Source organism: Cupressus sempervirens, chromosome 1 (assembly GCF_028749045.1).
Source record: "Cupressus sempervirens isolate cs-2001-9-10 chromosome 1, ASM2874904v1, whole genome shotgun sequence".
Taxonomy (NCBI): domain Eukaryota; kingdom Viridiplantae; phylum Streptophyta; class Pinopsida; order Cupressales; family Cupressaceae; genus Cupressus; species Cupressus sempervirens.
Genome location: NC_143118.1, coordinates 21,215,081 through 21,235,280, shown reverse-complemented (window position 1 = coordinate 21,235,280; position 20,200 = coordinate 21,215,081). Strand labels below are relative to the sequence as shown.

At 35.8% G+C, this 20,200-nt stretch overlaps 2 non-coding genes across 2 annotated transcripts; both read right to left on the bottom strand.

Annotated features, from left to right (window-relative positions):
• Window positions 1-634: 634 nt before the first annotated feature.
• On the bottom strand, window positions 635-708 carry TRNAN-GUU (transfer RNA asparagine (anticodon GUU)). Its single transcript has one exon. It is a non-coding gene; the product is annotated as a tRNA-Asn (tRNA).
• An 89-nt stretch (window positions 709-797) lies between these two features.
• On the bottom strand, window positions 798-869 carry TRNAQ-CUG (transfer RNA glutamine (anticodon CUG)). Its single transcript has one exon. It is a non-coding gene; the product is annotated as a tRNA-Gln (tRNA).
• Window positions 870-20,200: the final 19,331 nt, after the last annotated feature.

The following is a 20,200-nucleotide window of genomic DNA, read 5'->3' as shown; positions in this document are numbered from 1 at the left end:
CCACTTGATGAAGAGAAAATCCACATTGCAACAACAAAGGAAACACAAGAAGAAAATACTTTCTTATTGCTCCAATTAGATAGAAAATTACAACACTCCAAACTCAAATTAGTAGAAGTTGGCAGTTGGAAATTGTGTAGGTTTTGAGTCAAACTCATTGACCCACGTTTCACGAGTAGTGATTCACACATGAATCCATCTCTTATAAGAATAAATGGAACACTATGCTCTCATTGAATCTAAGTGATGTTCAAAGACGTGAAATACTTAGCTGCGATTTATAACTTGATTAGAGATCTTACATTGAAGCATAAACAAGAGAGAAACATCCAGATCTCTCTCTCAAAACTCTCTTAGCTACTCGTGATAAGATTTCTTTATCCCCAGAGTCTTCATAAGTTGTGTTTTTCCCCTTCGCTTGTTATGCCCTACAAGTCTACGCTTGGAACCTACAACATAATGAATCCCATGAGCTCCAGGCAATTCATGTGTAAGGAAACCCTACCAAGATATGGCATTTATAATATGAACATGCAGAAAGCTATTTATTTGCCAATTTAAAACTTCATCTTCACCGCGTAGAGGAAAACGTTGCCTCGCCCCGTACAGGCGATAAAAGGGCACTGAGTATAAACGCTAGAAGGAGGGCTTGAACCTCCGACCTTGTGGTTAACAGCCACACGCTCTAACCAACTGAGCTATTCCAGCAAGTGTGAAGAAGAACTGCATTACTCCTTTACCTTGTATCAAGCCGAGATGTAATTTTCCCGTGTAAAGGCAAAATGGTCCAATCGAAAAGGTCCCACCGAGATTTGAACTCGGGTTACTGGATTCAGAGTCCAATGTCCTCACCACTAGACCATGGGACCGCTGTGAAATCTCCTTAGGCCATCACTCTACTTTACTATACAATGAAACATCGAATACTATTTGTCATCCCCAATAATTTATATTGCACTTTGTGCCTCGGCGAATAAGCACCTAGATCGCATTCTTGACTCGTGGACCTTAGTAGCTCAAGATCACTCCAAACTCACATGGGGCAACATGGATTTACACTATCACCTAATGGTCATATTTGATGCGTTATTTCTCCTTGTGGGAAGAACCTTGTAATTCTCTTCATGATTTTATTTATTTACATGGCAAAGGGAGAGAGAGAGTAGAATCTTTCCAATGAATGCAGGGGCTCAAATGCTAGAGCTAGACGTGGACGTAGAGAACTCCAAGAGAAAAAGGAAACCTCCCATTAGCAGCATTGATAATAGTTGCCTTTAGAATAGTAGGGCCCGATCTAGCCTATTATTATAGTTTAGTTATCCCTACTATTCTCCTTGAACAAATTATTTCCCCACTATTCTATGGTGGAGATAGTTCAGTCAACACCCTCGAATTATAAGTGATTGGTGTAATAATTGGTCTTTCTCTTTCCAACTAATCCCAGAATGAGTGTTAGAGACACATCGAACAATAATGTGTACCCTGATTATGAATGCATAGCCTATAGATAGTAGGGGATGACGCTTTATCAAGGATCAATCGGTTGTGCCTCAAGGATCGATGTAAGGTTGTGTCCCCAACAAACTTGAAGGGCAGTTGAACACGCGGGCAGAAACACATTCAACTAAGGACAGTGGATGGGAGAATAGGGGTGAGAGAGGGAGGGGGGATAAGAGAGGGTGGGATAGGGGGAGAGAGAGAGAGAGAGAGAGAGAGAGAGAGAGAGAGAGAGAGTAGGGGATGGGAGAGTAGGGGGTGGGGATGGGAGAGTAGGGGGTGGGAGAGAGAGAGAGAGAGAGAGAGAGAGAGAGAGAGAGAGAGAGAAGGGGATGAAAGAGTAGGGGTTGGGAGAGGGAGAGAGGGAGAGAGAGAATAGGGGATGGGAGAGGGTGGGATAGGGGAGAGAGCGAGAGTAGGGGATGGGAGAGGATGGAATATGGGGAGAGAGAGAGTAGGGGATGGGAGAGCATGGGATAGGGAGAGAGAGATATTTCACATAGTGCATGTACACCTAATAGTGCATATGCACTATATGAAAATACCAAAAAATGGTTATAAGGAAAGTTTGAGTCCCTAGTAACCCATATTCTCTTTTTTGTTTGTTGTCTTGATGTAATGCACTTTGATGTAACACAACTTTGAACCTCATAGCTACAAAACTTCACTCTTCAAACATAAATCACCTCCTTCAATATTCTAGTAAATGATAAACTGCCCATTCTAAGACACATTACTCAAAACAAATAAGTGAGTACGGGTTCCCATCTACGAACTAGACATTCCTTTCGAATGTAGAGATAATAAACAATCTCATATACCTGCTATTTGTCTTTGTGTTCTTACCAAGACCGGACTCCACCTTGTTGTGTTCGAGTTTTTCCACTGAAACCAAGCTTACCTCTTCATCTTATTGGGTTCATTTTCCCCATTCATGGCCTCCTTTCACTTCTATGTTGCCCTCTCTATTTGGTTATGTTGTTGTCACCCATCATCTCGAGTGTCTTACGAATATCACCACCTATGGCTTTGATGCATGCCACCACCTACTCAGCCTTTGACTCACTACAAATCGGGTTCTCGTTTCATCTTCTTCAATGTTATCAGCATCCTCCTATCTCCATGACCATTTAAACATATGAGTTAGTTGCCAAATACTTATGCATGGTGGCATTCTCAAACAAAAATATACTCCCCTTCCATTATTGTTTTTGAACAAGAACCATTTTATTGTGTGTTAATGGGTTCTATAAGCTATAAGATGACAAACCAGCCATTTGAGATATATGCACACAAATACCAGATCATTATCCTTGTCATTTAGTTTTATACCAATGCTCATTAATCCTTCACTTAATAAAAAACAAGAACTTGCTATTGGTTTCTAGCTGATTCTTCATTCATAGAACCAAAATTAGATTTCTTTCCCATATTGTTATGTTGAAATAATAACACATTATTGTAATAAGTTACTATAACCGAATTCTCTTCAACCCACTATCAAGAATGATAGTTGTGGAGGAAATATGAATGGTTGAAACATATTCATAGCTTCATCATCCCAATTGGGATTGTTATCATGACAAATCAATCAAAAAGACAGAGAAAACTAGCTCCACAAACTTCATTACATTAAAAACCAAAGCATGAAATATAAAGCATAAACAATATGCATGACTGTCTGGCTAAAGGCTAGAGTGCCAACTCTTTATTCTATTCTTTTGTGATCTCACTCTCTAAACTCTTTTTCGTAACCTCTCTACTCTCGGTTTCCTCTCTATCTCATTACATGCAAATCTCTTTCTTTTAAAGAGATGTATTCTTGGTTTGTTATAAGAGCCAACCACTAACCACTATGGATGACATTTAATCCATTTTTTAAATACATCACAATGGTAATTTAAACCATTTTCTAACACGTTACAATGATATTTTAATCATTTAGACCATTTCATCACATGATTCTCAAAAAATGCAACATGTCTGCAAACATTTCATGGAATTTGTAATATTTCTCCAATGGTGAGGTGCCTCTGCACCATGTTTGTTCTGTTGTTCTGACAGAAAACATAGGTTTCATGCTATTGGAAGTTGGCAAACACCTAATTCAATCATTGGATACACTATTTGAAGGCTTTTTGAACATTATTTGTATAGAAAAGGTTAGTGGAGTCCTTTTTAAATATTTTTTGTTACTATATAGACAAATTTCATTATAATTTGACAAGTTGTTTAATATATAGTGAATTCATTGAATTATGTAATGTTTGAATGAATTGTTATTTGGAAATGGTTAGAAATTTGACAAGTTGTTTAATATATATTGTATATTCATTGAAATAATCGTAATTTATATATGTATTTGAATGTTTTTTAGTTTACAAATTGTAAGTAATTCAGATGTTTGAGTAATTTGACAAGTTGTTTAACATATAGTGAATTCATTGAAATTCATATATTTGAATGAATTATTATTTGGAAATGGTTAGAAATTTGACAAGTTGTTAAATACATTGTGTATTCATTGAAATAATTGTAATTTGTATATGTATTTGAATGATTTGTTATTTACAAATTGTAAGTAATTTAGATGTTTGAATAATTTGCCATATAAAAATCATCATCATGCCAAGGAAGAAACCAAAAACTCAAACAACAGAAGAGAGGGAGAGAGATTTTGAAATTAAAAGAGATAAAATGAAACTACCATTGAGCTGTTGTTTTGCATGATGCTTAATGATAAGAATCCTTTCAAACTCCTCTCTTGAAAAGCTAATCTAGGGATCAAATCCAAGGTTTCGGGTGATCTTGCAACCTACTAGAATCTCCTTAGTTGAAGATAGAGGAGAGTGTTCACAAGGAGGCCTTTGTTGGTTCAAATAACTTCAGATAAGATGTTGAATTTGTTTGCTACTTCAAAATAAGACACACAAAAAGAACTATGTTTTTGTATTTTTTTGCTTTTCAATGAATGCAATCTAACTATGCAACTAATATGAAATCCTAAATTAACAAGGGGTTAGTAAAGAAAATAATAAAGGTAGGGCAACAAAAGGTTTAAGCAAATAACATGAAAATAAAATCCTAATAGACATAAGATATAGAAATAACACGTCTGTGAGTTAAGCCTTTGAAGAAATCGGTGGATAACCAATGAACATAGGAGCAACGCTTCCTTAATTTCACTGATGCAATTGTTGATGGGAATTTAGCAACTGTTAGATATTTCATTTTTCATCAAATCACAAGGCCACAGAAAATGTGCTCATACGAGACAAAAAATTATGCAAGAACAAAATGGGTGATCTCTTCTTGAACTAGATATGTCAGCAAAATTTGTAAAACTGTAGCAAACACCAAAATTAAAAAATCACACAACTAGAAATAATGCAATAAACTTTTGGCTCAATCACATTCCACAAACATACATTCACAAAACATAACACACTTAGGTAAGAATCACTACACTTCAAATGTGAGCACCAAAAGCATATATTATTGCAAAATAACAACAACCCTGATTACATATTACAATCTCGTATTTGTAAGAAATCCTCTCCTCAATTTGTGTTGAGAGTGATAGATATCTTTATGTAATCATATGCTTCTAAATTAATAAAACAAACTAATTATGACAATTTGACTCTCTAACTGGTGCTTAATAGGACTCTAGCCATTTTTATATCATTAATTGGATACATGAGCCTTTACATGTCTTAAAACAAAAAAATAATGAGAAAATAAGAATAAGAGAGCCATTATTTTATGTAAGAGTGTCTAGAAGTGTCAAAAATAGAAGCTGCATCTTTACTAGGCATCTGTCAGAGTTAAACTGCTGTTAGAATGTGTTTCTGATGCATGGAAAGCTCTAATTTTGGAATTGACAGTTAACTATTAGTGCACCTCAAAATAAACACACCTCAAGCACTAGTGCACCTCTAATGTGATAGATATCTTTATGTAATCATATGCTTCTAAATTAATAAAACAAACTAATTATGTACAATTTGACTCTCTAACTGGTGCTTAATAGGACTCTATCCATTTTTATATCATTAATTGGATACATGAGCCTTTACATGTCTTAAAACAAAAAAATCATGAGAAAATAAGAAGAGAGACATCATTTGATGTAAGAGTGTTTTTAAGTGTCAAAAATAGAAGCTCTGTCTTTACTAGGCATCTGTCAGAGTTAAACTACTGTTAGAATGCGTTTTTGATGCATGGAAAGCTCTAATTTTGGAAATGGCAGTTAACTGTCAGTGCACCTCAGAATAAGTGCACCTCTGATTCTCTCAAAAACTTCCAAAACACTTGTTTGCAAAAAGTGCATCAGCACACCTAGCACACCAATGCAACAACGCACCTCAGAGATCAAAAAATGCAAAATTACACCGAGTGTCAAAAATGAAATTCCTGGCTTCCTCTTTTATACCAGAGCTATGTCTGGGTACTTGCCCTTGAATTTCTCAATTATCTCAATGACTTGTGCTGCATCTGATAAATCTAAGGCATTACATTTATCCTTTACCTTTTTCTTATAGTTACCCACCTCTATACGAGTTTCAGCAAAATCCCTGAGTTTTGTATTGATCTCTAATAAAACTTCCTCTGTCCTAAATGCCTGTTGGATATCTTCATCATTGGAAATTTCATCAAAAGTCTTCCAGAATCTCTCAACTACTACCTCTATAGGTATTAATTTCTCCCGTGCATCATCCTCATAAATGTCTAGACATGCATCACTATAATGTCTCTCAACTTCCAAAATTCACTCTTAGGCTTGGTCCTTAAGCCTGTGGATCTTCGCATGTAATGATTCCATTATTTTATTACTATCCACTATCTTCTCAATCCAATCATCTAACTTCTCTAGCTCCTTAGTTGTATACACATCCATTAATATTCGATACCTCTGGCCTTTGATTGCTTGTAATGCCTATAGATCCTTTCCCCAGGTATGCATCTCATCCATTACGCCAAAATCTTGGTTCAAAATTGCTACCAACTTATCCACATTCTCCTGCATAACATGTAATAGCTAGATTCCCTTGGATAATTAGTATGCCTTTCTCCTCAAAACTTTCTTGTCATTGTTGACAGGCATTCAAAAATGGTGTAATTGCACTGCTCCCCTATCCCTTCTCTGAATTGTTGCATTTAGAGTTTCTTTTAGGTTAACAAGATCCAAGGGGCCAACAAATTCGTTCAAATATCCCTTAAGGATCTCATTATGTCATTGAAGTGTTATCAATTTCGCCCCATCCTATTCTAGGCTCTTGAAAACTTCCTTCATCCCTATTGTAACCATTAGCTTTGCAGTTTCTAAGGTTGGCTTCCCAAGCATGACTTCATGGATATGATAATCCATAGGAGTCAATTCTTCAACATTTGATTTTGGAGGAGGCATAGCTACATGAGCAAAAAGGTCATGATTCTGATCACTCATGATAAAGGCTAGTGCTTGTGCATCCTTTGGAGGTGAATCAAGTTTCCTTAGTACTTCTATTAGTTCCATTCTATCCTCCTCTTCGGTAGTGAACTATTTTTTTTTGTTTCTGATCACTTCTTTTTAGAGCCACCTTAGAACATGCTACACTGGGGACTTTCCTTTAGAGGATGAAGGAGTTTGTTGTACAATGCCTTTCCCCTTATAACTCCTTTTTTGAGTCTTCTCCTTTTGTGAAGGATCCACACTGAGAGTCTTCATTTTCGTGGACTCCACAGTCCTCACCTTTGTGTCCTAAGAAGTTTTTTGTGGTTGTTCACTTTCCCTTCCTTCTTCCAACTTCCTTGGTGGATACTTGTTGTGGCTCTTCTTGATTTTTCATTTGGACTTGTTCAATTTTTGCCCCTGGAGGAAGAGGGGTAGTCGATCCCTTGTCAACCAAAAATGTGACTTGTACCTGGGATTCCAAAACTATCTTAGGTCCTTGTGATTTAGGGGGCATCTGAGTCCAATCCTTCTATTGAGGTTGATTGGTCAATGTGTCTCTGATCTTATCCCCAATCAACTTGGTACCCATAGGCATAAAGTCAAAATATGACATCGTAAAGACATCAATTCCTTCTACATACTATTCACCTATCCATTGTTGTATCTCATCCTCCGATGTGGTGGTTTCCAAAGGTCCATCCGTGATAGATGATGGCATAATCATAGAGCTTCTTCTTCGTTCTTGCTCTATAGCCCTGGCTAGCCAAGTCCTTTGACTCAAGGGTAGATCATCCTCCTCATCCTCATTACCCTCTTAACTTTAGCTTCTTCCATAATGGGTTCGTGGATGGATGGAAAAGGGATCACCTTCTTGATGACCTTTTGTCTCCTCTTCACTAGGGTCTTAATCTTTCTTCTTTTTAGCACTAAGGGGAAGACTTGTTCTACTTGTCGAGGTGGGGAAATGTCTTGAATCTTAGTTTCTGCCTCTATTTGGCTTAGTGCAATGGTGGCACTTGAGGATCACCCTAGGCTTGTGTGGCTTCCGCATTCTCCGATCCTGGTATGTTTTCCTCTCCTTGATGTAGAGGTGTCAGGATTTCTCCTTCTTCTAGTTTAGCTTGTTGGGAAGAATTCCTCTTCCTTTTACCCTTGGCTTTACCCTTTTGAGCTCTATAATAACCAATTCGCCAATCAAGTTGGTGCACTATCTTTGGCCTTACTGGCGACTAGGTTGTAAACGTAGGGATGGTGACCTTTTTCCCTCTACCTTTGGCTAGACAGGCTTGTGCATGAAAGATTATTGTTTTAGGAATTGGATCAAGTTTGAAAGGTTTCTTGATCCAACCCTATGTCATTTTAATGATGTACCTCACCCTATGGCTGATATCTGAATTCTCTTCTCTGTCAACCTTAGCATTCATGATAGGCCTTTCCCTAATTTGATCCCTATTGAACAAATGATCAAGCAATTCCTCTAAGTCTTTTTGTAGTGTGTTGAATGGAATTTTTATCTTCAAGGCCTTCTCAGTCAGATACAAAGTCATCCTACAATAGTCCTTGATTCAAATATCATAGTAATTTTTTTGCATTCATCCAATGATCTTTAATGGCTTCCTCATGGTTAAATGCTTTGCAAGCCAAGTATTGTACTCTCTCGATATTATCAAAACATGGCCGATGAGAATTGTATTCTTCCAAGGGATATTGATCCCATTCACATTCAAAAGAGGGCATAACTTGCCTTTGATCCACCTAAAAAGGTCCTATAGTCATAGGCCAGGTCCAACATATTTTATGTTGCTTTCTAACTCTATCATAGGAAGACAAGAGTGGTCAAGAAATCTCTAGGAGAACAAGTCTATCACTGGGATACTTTGGAAGCTTCTTGGGGTTAATGGTTGTACCTACCACCCTTAGATATGTAAATGTCCTGAATTAGATATAATAAGCCCTGACTAGTAATATCTGTGCCACTGCATCATTTGATAATCTCTTTGCATAATCCCCTTCTATGAACTGGATTATAGCGAATATGAAGGCATCATTTATAATTTAGTACTCTTTTCTTTTCTCTAAAAGCCTCTTCTTCACCAATTGATGGTATACGATATATGGCCAAACATTCACATCTTGCATGCTACCCCTCTTGTATAGCCCAGGATAATATGTGGCTCTCACAGCTAACAAGTACACCAAGTATGATGTCGTATAGAATTTCCTATCGTTCTTTACTACCACCAACTACTCACACAAATTTTGGATAAGATTGAAAGTCCAATCCAATGGCATTTCTGGTTTCTTTACTATTTCAATAAAATGCATCATAAAGATATTCACGTGTCTAGTTGTCGATAAACCCATAACTCTACTCAAGAGTACGATTGAGTATCCAAGATCTTCTTTCATATATCCTCTGGTCATGTCCACTTTGCTAATTTTCTTTCCCAGAGGAGTCTTCTCAATAAGGTACGAAGATTGGATAATCTCAGAAGCCTCTTCAATGTGTTCCCGATACCATCTTTTTGCTTGCTCATAGGTTAACCTGATGAACTAATCTGCCCTCAGGAGATGGAACACTTTCTTGATGTTCTTAGGTCAAAGATCAAGAATAATCTCTCCCATTATGCTCTTTGCAACCCTCTCTTTGGGAACAAAGTTTTTTGCAAGTTTCATAATAAGTTCTGAAGATTACACTGACACCGAGTGTGAAACTGCATTGAAAAGTCCTGATCAGATGAGTGTGGAAATTATTTGGGACCTCTGAGTGGGTTTGTTTCATATCTTGAAGAATTCTCCCAGATCTGTATGTCCCAAATCAATATCTCAGATTTCAGATTTTCATCTTGAAAGCGTGAATTTGTTGGATTGCCTTGGAACTTAAAAATACAGGTTTTGGTGCCATTTTCTCACCAAGGGAAGATGAGGAAGATGCCATTGTATATGCATAATAGGATTTTCATTAGTCCAAAATTAAGAATGATAATCATTAAAATAACACCTAGTCCTATCCCAAACAAAAATCCTAAAAGTTAGATGCTTCGAAAACACAAAAATAACCCCATTTTCCCTTAGAAAGTCAAATGGTGCACCTGGCACACCTAATAGGTGTGCTTGGTGCACCCATTTTCAAAACAAATTTTCACTTATAATGTGTGCATCAATGCACCTTATGGGTTGCATTGATGGTCACCTCATAATTACTTAGTCATTCTATGTTTAAAGGGTGTGAAGTAGCACATCTAGTTAGGTACGCTACTGCACACCCTAATTCTGTTTAGGCTTAAGTTTGTTTTTAAATTATTTTAGTGTGCTTTTTGGGTGTGCACTAGCCACAAGCTAGGTGCATTAGTTTTTAAAGTTTTCAATGGGTTTGGAGGGTGCAGAGTAGTGCACCCTACAAGGTGTGCTACTATGCACCCTCTTAAGGGTTTTGTGTTTGTGTTTTTGCAGGGTGTGGAGATGGAAGGAGTACCACACCTTTGTTACTATAGAGCTACAACAATGTGGGGGGTATAGAGATAGAAGTGGGAGAAAACCAAATGAGAGCGAAGGTGATGGGAAATAGGGAAGTGGGGGCTTATATAAAACCCCCACCTTTTTGGAGCTGTGCAGGTGCACATGTGCACAAAGGAGATGCCTTTAGACTTTAAAGGTTTCTAGTACACCAAGCACACCTATTGAGGTGTGTTGGTGCACCTTTTATTTGTAAAAAAGGCTCCCTTCATCCAAATTTTTGTCTTTTTATCAACTAGGTTCTTCAGTTAGGATCGGGACATGGACTAGGAGACTATGTAAGACCTCAAAAGGACTCAAATCCTAGACTAGGAATCCGAAAAGCTCAAAAAGAAGTAAGGGGTCCCCATTTAGTTAAGTAAATAAGGCGTGTATTGTGGAACCACAACAACTACATGAACAAAGAAAATTGCAATGCAATAATGAAGAATTGTCTTTTGAAGATGATCTGGTGGATATTTTCAATGAAAATTGAAGTGTCTCATTTCTCTCTAGAATCTGCACCATCAGAAAGATCTTAGCGTCCTGATTCCAACGCAACTTGAACAGACAAAAACAGAGTCTGTATGCAAAAGTTATGCTTGGTCAAAGTTTGGTCAAGTAGGTGAACCAGAAGGCTAGATAAAGAGTGAAATTGGACCATCTCAAAAGTGGTCAATAGTGGATTTCAAAATTAAGAGTCCAATGAGAGCTTTCCAACAGTGTTTGTTTCATCAAAAACGGAGCTTGTATGAAGAAGTTATGGCAATTTGAATTGTGGAGGCAAAATGTAATAGTGCTGACATCAGCATGCACGGTTATCATTTTGATCCAATCTTAGAATGACACGTGGCATAAGCAGGCAAATTAATTTGTGCCACATGGCACCTCCTCCACCAAAGTGGCATTTGGGTTTTGGTAAAGTTATTGTTTTGGGTTTTGAACCCATAACCTCCCATCATCTATTTTCCCTCCTATCCACTAGGCCATGCAAAATCCTTTGGATTTTTTTTTGTGCACTTTTTATTTGAATCTTTAAAATCAATCCTCCACACATAATTAAGCACACCAACCACTCCATTATGCACGTTTTTCAAGATATGGTAGTGGTTTCGCAAAAGGTTAAAACAATATATGGTTTAGTAGTTTTGGGATATGGTTTAGCGCCAATCAATTTCTAATTGATGTCAAGAAGCCTTATTTTAGGCTTTGAAATTTGTTAAAATACCCCAAATTTAATATATGGTTAAAAATGAATCATATATATTTTGTTTATTGTTTTGGGGTTAGTTTTATTTGTAAGGCTCATAATTATAAAAGCCAAAATGGGTTATTTTGTTATCTAAAAATGGGGCTATGTAATTATTATGTTGGTTATATGGTTTTAAGACATTTTTGGTCAAAATTATGTATAAAAGGAGGTGATTTTGTACTTGGAGAGGCAATCAAAGTTGGAGAATTATTGTAATTCTAGAAGGGAGACTTGGTGAAATTCTTCAAAGGAATAGGGAGATTTTTCTAGGAGATTTTTGGAGCCATTTTTGTACTTTTGAGATTTGCTATGCTGTTGAAGTGCTAGAAGAAATGGTCTTGGTGCATAATTGTAATTGATTTCTAGAGATTAATCGCATTGGTCATACTCTATTGGAGTCGACCCGGAGACGTAGTCATGTTTGTGGCAAACTCTAAAATCAAATTTTGTTTGCACTTTCTATCTTCTTCTCTCTCTCAATTCCGTTTATTTCACCTCAAGTTTTTTTTAGCTTTTGATGCTTAATTTCATTTATGTATAAATGTATTAAGACTTCCAATAATTTGATTTTATTTAAGCATTCAATACTACAATTAGTCTAGATCTGTTTACAAATCAGAAGAGAAACATGAACAACCAATACAAAGAAACAAAGAGAAAGAATTGGAAAGACAAAGAGAATGAATGAGACTCTTATGCTCAAAAAGCCAATTGAATTGTGAAGCTACATCATCTTCCAATGTTGGAGTCATATCATTAGCTCATATTGAAGAGATGCTAATTTCTACATTTGATAATGTACACACTCCATCATGTCATGTTGAAGGCACACACAAAGAGAGAGAGAGAGAGAGAGAGAGAGAGAGAGAGAGAGAGAGAGAGAGAGACTAGGGGATGGGAAAGACTAGAGGAGATGTTTGAATAATTTGACAAGTTGTTTAATATATCGCTAATTCATTAAAAATTATATATTTGAATGAATTGTTATTTGGAAATGGTTAAAAATTTGACAAGTTGTTTAATATATATTACGTATTCATTGAAATAATTGTAATTTTTATATGTATTTGAATGATTTGTTATTCACAAATTGTAAATAATTCAGATGTTTGAATAATTTGACATATAGAAATCATCATTATGCCAAGGAAGAAACCAAAAAATCAAACAATGGAAGAGAGGGAGAGAGATTTGGTAATTAAAAGAGATAAAATGAAACTACTACATGAACAAAGAAAATTGCAATTCAATAATAGAGATTTGTCTTTCGAAGAGGAACATGGACCACCAATACAAAGAAACAAAGAGAGAGAACTGGAAAGACAAAGAGAACGAATGAGACTCTTGCACTCAAGAAAACAATTGAATTGTGAAGCTACACCATCTTCCACTGTTGGAGTCATATCATCATCTCTATTGAAGAGACACTAATTTCTACATCCAACAATGTACACACTCCATCATGCCATGTTGAAGGCAGAGAGAGAGAGAGAGAGAGAGAGAGAGAGAGAGAGAGAGAGAGAGAGAGAGAGTAGGTGATGAGAGAGGGTGGAATAGAGATAGATGAAGGGAGAAATGGAGAGAAAGAGAGTAGGAGATGGGAGAGGGTGGGAGAGAGAGAGAGAGAGAGAGAGAGAGAGAGAGAGAGAGAGAGAGAGAGAGAGAGAGAGAGAAGGGGATGAGAAAGTAAGGGGTGAGAGAGAGAGAGGGAGGGAGAGAGAGTATGGGATAGGAGAGTAGGGGGTGAGAGAGAGAGAAAGTAGGGGAAGGGAGAGGGTAGGGTGGGGCATGGGAGAGGGAGTAGGGGGTGGGAGAGGGAGCATGCACGAGAGAGAGAGAGAGAGATGGGAGAGGGTGGGATGAGGGGGGGGGGGGAGAGAGTAGGGGATGGGAGAGGGTGGGAGAGAGAGTAGGGGATGGGAGAGGGTGAGATAGGGGAGAGAGAGAGAGAGATTAGGGATGGGAGAGCGTGGGATAGAGAGAGAGAGAGATTCTTCACATAGTGCGCGCACACCTAATAGTGCACACACACTATATGAAACACCAAAAAATAGTTAGAAGAAAAGTTTGGGTCCCTACTGGCCCATATTCTCTTTTTTGTCTATTCTTTGTTCTACTATTCCGATAGAAAACATAGGTTTCATGCTATTGGAATCTAACAAACACCAAATCCAATCATTGGATTTACTATTTGAAGGCTTTTTGAAAATTCTTTGTATAGAAACAGTTAGTGTATTCCTTTTTAAATATTTTTTGTAACTATATAGACAAATTTCATTATAATTTGACAAGTTGTTTAATATATAGTGATTTCATTGAAATTTGTATGTTTGAATGAATTGTTATTTGGAAATGGTTAGAAATTTGACAAGTCATTTAATATATATTGTGTATTCATTGAAATAATTGTAATTTGTATATGTATTTGAATGATTTGTTATTTAAAAATTGAAAGTAATTCAAATGTTTGAGTAATTTGACAAGTTGTTTAATATATATTGTGTATTCATTGAAATAATTGTAATTTATATATGTATTTGAATGATTTTTTATTTACAAACTATAAGTATTTTAGGTGTTTGAATAATTTGACATATAGAAATCATCATCATGCTAGGGAAGAAACCAAAAACTCAAACAACAGAAGAGAGGGAGAGATATTTGGAAATTAAAAGAGATAAAATGAAACTACTATGGAAACAAAGAAAATTACAATGCAATAATAAAGAATTGTCTTTCGAAAAGGAACACGAACCACCAATACAAAGAAACAAAGAGGAAGAATTGGAAAGATAAAGAGAATGAATGAGACTCTTACGCTCAAGAAGACAATTGAATTGTGAAGCTACACCATCTTCTAATGTTGGAGTCATATTATCATCTCATGTTGAAGAGACACTAATTTCTACATCCAACAATGTAAACACTCCATCATGTCATGTTGAAGGCACAACATCAACATATCAAGTAGGTGATATTCCATCTTTTGCATCTTATTTCCAAGACACATCATCTTCGATTCAAGGTACACAAAACACTCAACCTTATGTTGATGTTCAAAAGGTTGAGGGAATGGAAGAGATTATAAAACCTTTTAGAATTCATTTTAGAAGACCAAAATATTTGATTGATATTGATTCTAACATTTTGAAATCAATGCCTGACAAGATTAGCAAGCGTACTTGTCAAAGTTAAATTTAATCATATGTGGAGATTATTCTTTGAATAATTAAATATTATAAGTCAATGCCAATTATTTGTTGAAGTGATGAAGAATTTGAAATTTAGGCCCATGATGAAGATTCTTGGGCTAAGAACGGTGGATGATTCAAATGAAAAAATTATTGTAAAGAATCTAATGAGTGCATATGACAAAGTGAGTTCTATATCACACACCAATGATAGTAATATAACAAGATGTGTACTTACATCAACAATAGTAAGTACCCAAATGAAGAAATCTTGACTCATGAGAAAGATAAGCAAAAGATTGAAAATTGGTAGAGGTACTCTAAGGAGAGCCATGGTAAGGCATGCGAGAGTGGAAGATCCAATGAAAAATGAGTTATGAAAATTTAGCAATAGACTACCACGAAAGGATAAAGAAATTAGTGAAGCTTTGAAATCATTGATTGAAGATTTTTGGACAAATAACACACATGTTTCCACTAATCAAAGAGATGTTGTAGGAAAGAGGATTGGTAGCCAAAATCATGATCCACATGCAAAACATTTTTTGGACCCAACTCAGACACATTTTTTTGCAAATTTAATTGGTATGTGTCCTCAAATTTGAATAAGTAAAAAGTTTTTTGAGATGGGTAAAAATTTTTATGTGAAGATAAATCACACACACATAACTTGCTATTGTAGGATACATATTGAATTTTCTAACCATTTTGATGTTTTTAGGCATGCATGTGTGTTTTTGCATTCTATGTTTGTTTTGTAGGATTGTGACATGAATGAGCTACCTAGATCTTCAAGGGAATTCATATCCAACATTTTATGTGAAATAGGGGACATTCAACAATTTGACAATATGTCATGCTTGGATGGTACATTCTTATTTTGTGGGTCTTTGCAACTTATATCAATTTGTGAGCATATGGATAATAAACATACAATTGGCAATGAAATAGTAGATTATGAAAAATATAAGACACTGACATATGCTCTAAATGATGGGAAATAGGGTAAAAGATTTAATTTAGTCATTGCAAAAGTTCCAGTGTATGAGTTCATGAAGATTATTTGTGAAAAGATTATTTACGAGTATGCAAGGCATACACATAGAGCTCGATGGTTGGATTTGCAATTCAAGTTGTGCAAGGATACATTTCCATTGGATACCTTTGCTTTAGTTGTAGACTTCACAAATAACTACACACTACAACCACAGAATGAGGTGAAAGTAAGGAATTATACTTCTCAATAGGTTTCCATATTTTTTAACATAACATTCATGCATTCACCTACAAGTACAAAGGATGATAGGAAGATATTGAGGGAGTACCATTTTTACATGAACGATGATCAATCACATTCTACAGAGTTTTTACATGGTTGTTTTCAACTACTTTATGGAGATTTGGAAAACAAGGGCATACCATATTGCCAACACATTATTTGGTTAGACAATTGCACATCTAAATTCAAGAATGCATAGATGTTCCATTGGTTGAGCAGGATGCACAAGTTATCTAGAATTCAATATATGTGGAATTTCATAAAGGCTAGTCATGGAAAGGGAGAGCACAATGGTGTAGGTGCATGCATCAAAAGAGCCTTAGCTCATGAAGAATTAAAGTACATAGATGGAGAAACATTGAAAAATGCAAAATCTATTTTCTAGTGGTGTAACACTATAATGAGTCTAGGTAAGGAAGTTGAGTCTATGGTTCATATTTTTTTTGGTTGATAAATAATAATAATATTACACCATATGAGGATTGTTGCACACTGATCTGATCAAGTGAGTTGCACTCTTTTAGAAGCTCTGATGCAGGTTCATGAAGTATCCACACGTAAAAAATAACATGCTTTTGTCCATCATGTGCAGAGAAAAATTGGGATGAGTTTGAGTCAACTGAATGGGTGGACACATGGGATATATGGGTTTTGGATCCAATTGACACCTATCATCCCCCACAACCACTAGAAATGGTAGAGATGGATTTATCCATTGACTTTGACCACTTGTTTGATCTAGTGCAACCTGGTTATATATATATATATATATATATATATATACAATGAAGAAGGGACATATTATTATTTTTTTCATTGTGTCGAGGTCAAAAAAAATTGGATCACTTGGTTACAAATGGTGAAGGTTTAGAGTACCATATAGGTACAATGGTTGTAATTAGTACATGGCTTAGACAATATTCTATGAAGAACCCTAACTTGTGTTATTCGAGAATTCGTAAATAGAGAGGAAGACTCTTCATTATTCAAACCTTGTTGTTGTGTCAAATGTACACTTGATAAAATATGGTGGAAAACCACATAATAAGACTCTTTGGAAGGTTCGTGAGCCAAACCATGAGGAAATACTTGAGATATTAAAATGTAGAGCAGATCCAACTAGTTCATTAGATTGAATATAATTATAAAAACATGGACCTCTCTCACTTTTTTTGATGCAAAGTGCACAACTCAATACTCAAGAATGATTGGAAAAACTAAAATAACTTATTCCCAAATTCTCAAGCCTTCAATGTCATGTCCCCTTTTCAAATAATTAAAAATAATAATCTTTGCTAAGGCAGGCAGGCCCAAAAAGGTGAAGTTTCAGCAAAAAGGGATAATATTTGGAAGCGAATGGACTAATAAATAAAAATTATTATTAAAATATGTTTTATTAACCCCTCTTGGATGTGAGTTAGGGTTATTCCCTCTTTTAAGGGGTTTGGATTCATTTTGAGCTCATTCCAGAACTTGATTTTTGCTCATTTCTTTGTTATTCTTCAGAGGCTGCCAAACCTGTGGAGAAGGAGACCCAAGAACGAGAGTTTGCAGGTTTCTAGGGAGACCCAAGAATAGGAGTTTGCAGGTTTCTAGGAAGGCTAAGGATGGGAATTTGAAGCCATTCCATGTGCATGCTCATGCAGAGTTTGCCTTTGTGCTGAACAGTGCAGATTTGTGAATTTTCGGGTGTGTTTTTTGTAAGAGTTTGGTGTTTTCAGTTGAGTATTTCATATCAGTTTGGGTTGCTGCTATATATCAGACTTTTAAATGTTAAAATAGAGTTGAATATATGTATTGCGATGTGATTAAACTTCTGAGATAGATTATTAGTGTTTTTGTGGTGTTTCCGGGCATTCTTGTGTTAATTTCGAGAGCCTGATGAGCATAGTTTTTGTCTTACATTTGTGAACTATTGTGTAAAGGCTATACAGATATGGAAATGTCATTTTGTAGGCTGTTATGCTGCTGAAATTTTTGTAAAAATGTCCATTTTTAGATTTATTAATAATTTGTGAAGTGAAGTTTTTGGCACTATTTCGGTCATACCCGATTTGGGTTTTATTGAGAAATTGGTGGATCTTTGTAATATTGGTTGTTTGATTTTAAAGATCTGATTTGAGGCTTGAAATATCATGTAAAATCAAAAAAGGGACATTTCATTCAACAAGTTCAAAAATCCTGCCATTCACCAAACAACACACTACAAAAGGTCAAATCCCTCAAGGCACTTGACCTAGGGCTTAGTTGGAAAAATCACAAAACACATCCTCCAGTTTAGGAACCCTGGAATCTTCAATAGGACCCTACTAATTACCAGTTCGCATGTGGCCATGAAATTCTAACTAGGGCGATTGCAGTTAGAGGTCCATCTTTGCTGAATGCACCAAAATGTTGTCCTAAAATCCTTGCTTAACTAAAAATGCAATAACTTGAACAAGAAAGCACATAGAAATATGAAACCAAAAGAAAATGAAATCTAATTCAATGATCTATCTCAAAAATCCATCATATCTGGTTTGACAATCCATATAGTATGGGAAGAATCCAAAAAATAGAGAAAATGACTCCAAAATTGAATTTTATTCTTTGTAAATTCTTCCAATCCGGACATTAATACCCCCTAGACCTCACAAATGAGGCATTTGTCTCTCCCATTTCTATTCCAATGGTTACAACCAAGATTTGAATGGTTATAACCCATAACCACTAAGTTGCATTTTTCAGCAACTTTTACAAATTTGCAACTATGCAACTTTGCATAAAAAGTGCAATTTTTGCATTTTTCACTTGATTCCACTTCTAGGATTTGGAAAAGGTTCCAAAATACCTAAAACCAACTAAAACCACCTAATTCTAGGCTTTCTCTATTAGGAAGGTTTTAAGCTTTTTTAGGCTTGTGCAAATGATTAGAGGATGGATTAGGATGGTTTATGATTAGCTTAGGGATAGGCAAGTGGATGGCATTTAATGAGGGTGGGTGAAGGAGGAGATATTTGTTAACTTTGGCTTGGGTTAGTAAGTTTTAGCCCATGTTTAGAGAATGTGACAAGGTTAGGAGGGGATTAGGATTAGGTTTAAAGACATCTTCTAGAAGAGTCTAGACTTTGGATGAGGATAAAGACTTTCTAGAATAGTCTAGAATTTCCTAGGATGAGGATGAAGACTTTCTAGAAGAGTCTAGAACTTCTTAGGATGAGGATAAATTAGATTTTTAGGAAATAAATAAAGTTTTATTTATTTCAAGGGTTTGGATTGAGGAGATATTTATTAAAAAATTTTTAATAAACATGAGGATTAATATTTAATCTTAATTAAATATTTTGAGTTGGGATTAGGGGTAGGAAATGATGGGATTAGCCTTTAATCGAAATTAAAGAAGGATTAGAAGATTTTGGAAGAGGTTATTGGTCATAAGGAAATTGGCCAAGTTTTTGGCAAATTTTTTTATTATTATTTATTTTTAGGATTTTTGGTCAATTTATTAATTAAATAATTAATAAATAAAGAAATAATGTTTAAATAAGATTTAAACATTTTTGGGAGGGATTCTTTAATTAAATATTTTTAATTAAGATAAAGAGATTTAATGGCATAAAAATTAATTAATTAATTAATAAATGATGATGTCATCAGGGATTTTTTCAAAAAAATAAAAATACTTTATTTTTTAAAGGATTTTTAGGTGTCTACATTTTGCCCCTCTTTGATGTGATGCCGCAAGTGGCATGGCATCAAAGATAAGAAAATAAGATGCCCAAGGCTAGAGCAGAAGAGGAGAGAATGGACTGTGAGATGCCCCCTCAAGAAGGCAGCGGGGAGAGAAAGCGAGGCTTGGTGGCTTCTTGAAAAATACAAAAATCTGGGATGAGCAAGGAGACTCAGATTGGATTAAGAGAAGAGGTTTAGTTAGCTCAAACTCTTACTATGGGAGAATGATAAAGGGAGAATCAGAGGCACAAGAGGAAGCAAGCTTAAGATCTCAGGGATTGCAGAGGATGAAGGAGCGGAGCGCTATAAAAAAAGAATCCAGGATAGGGAAATGGATG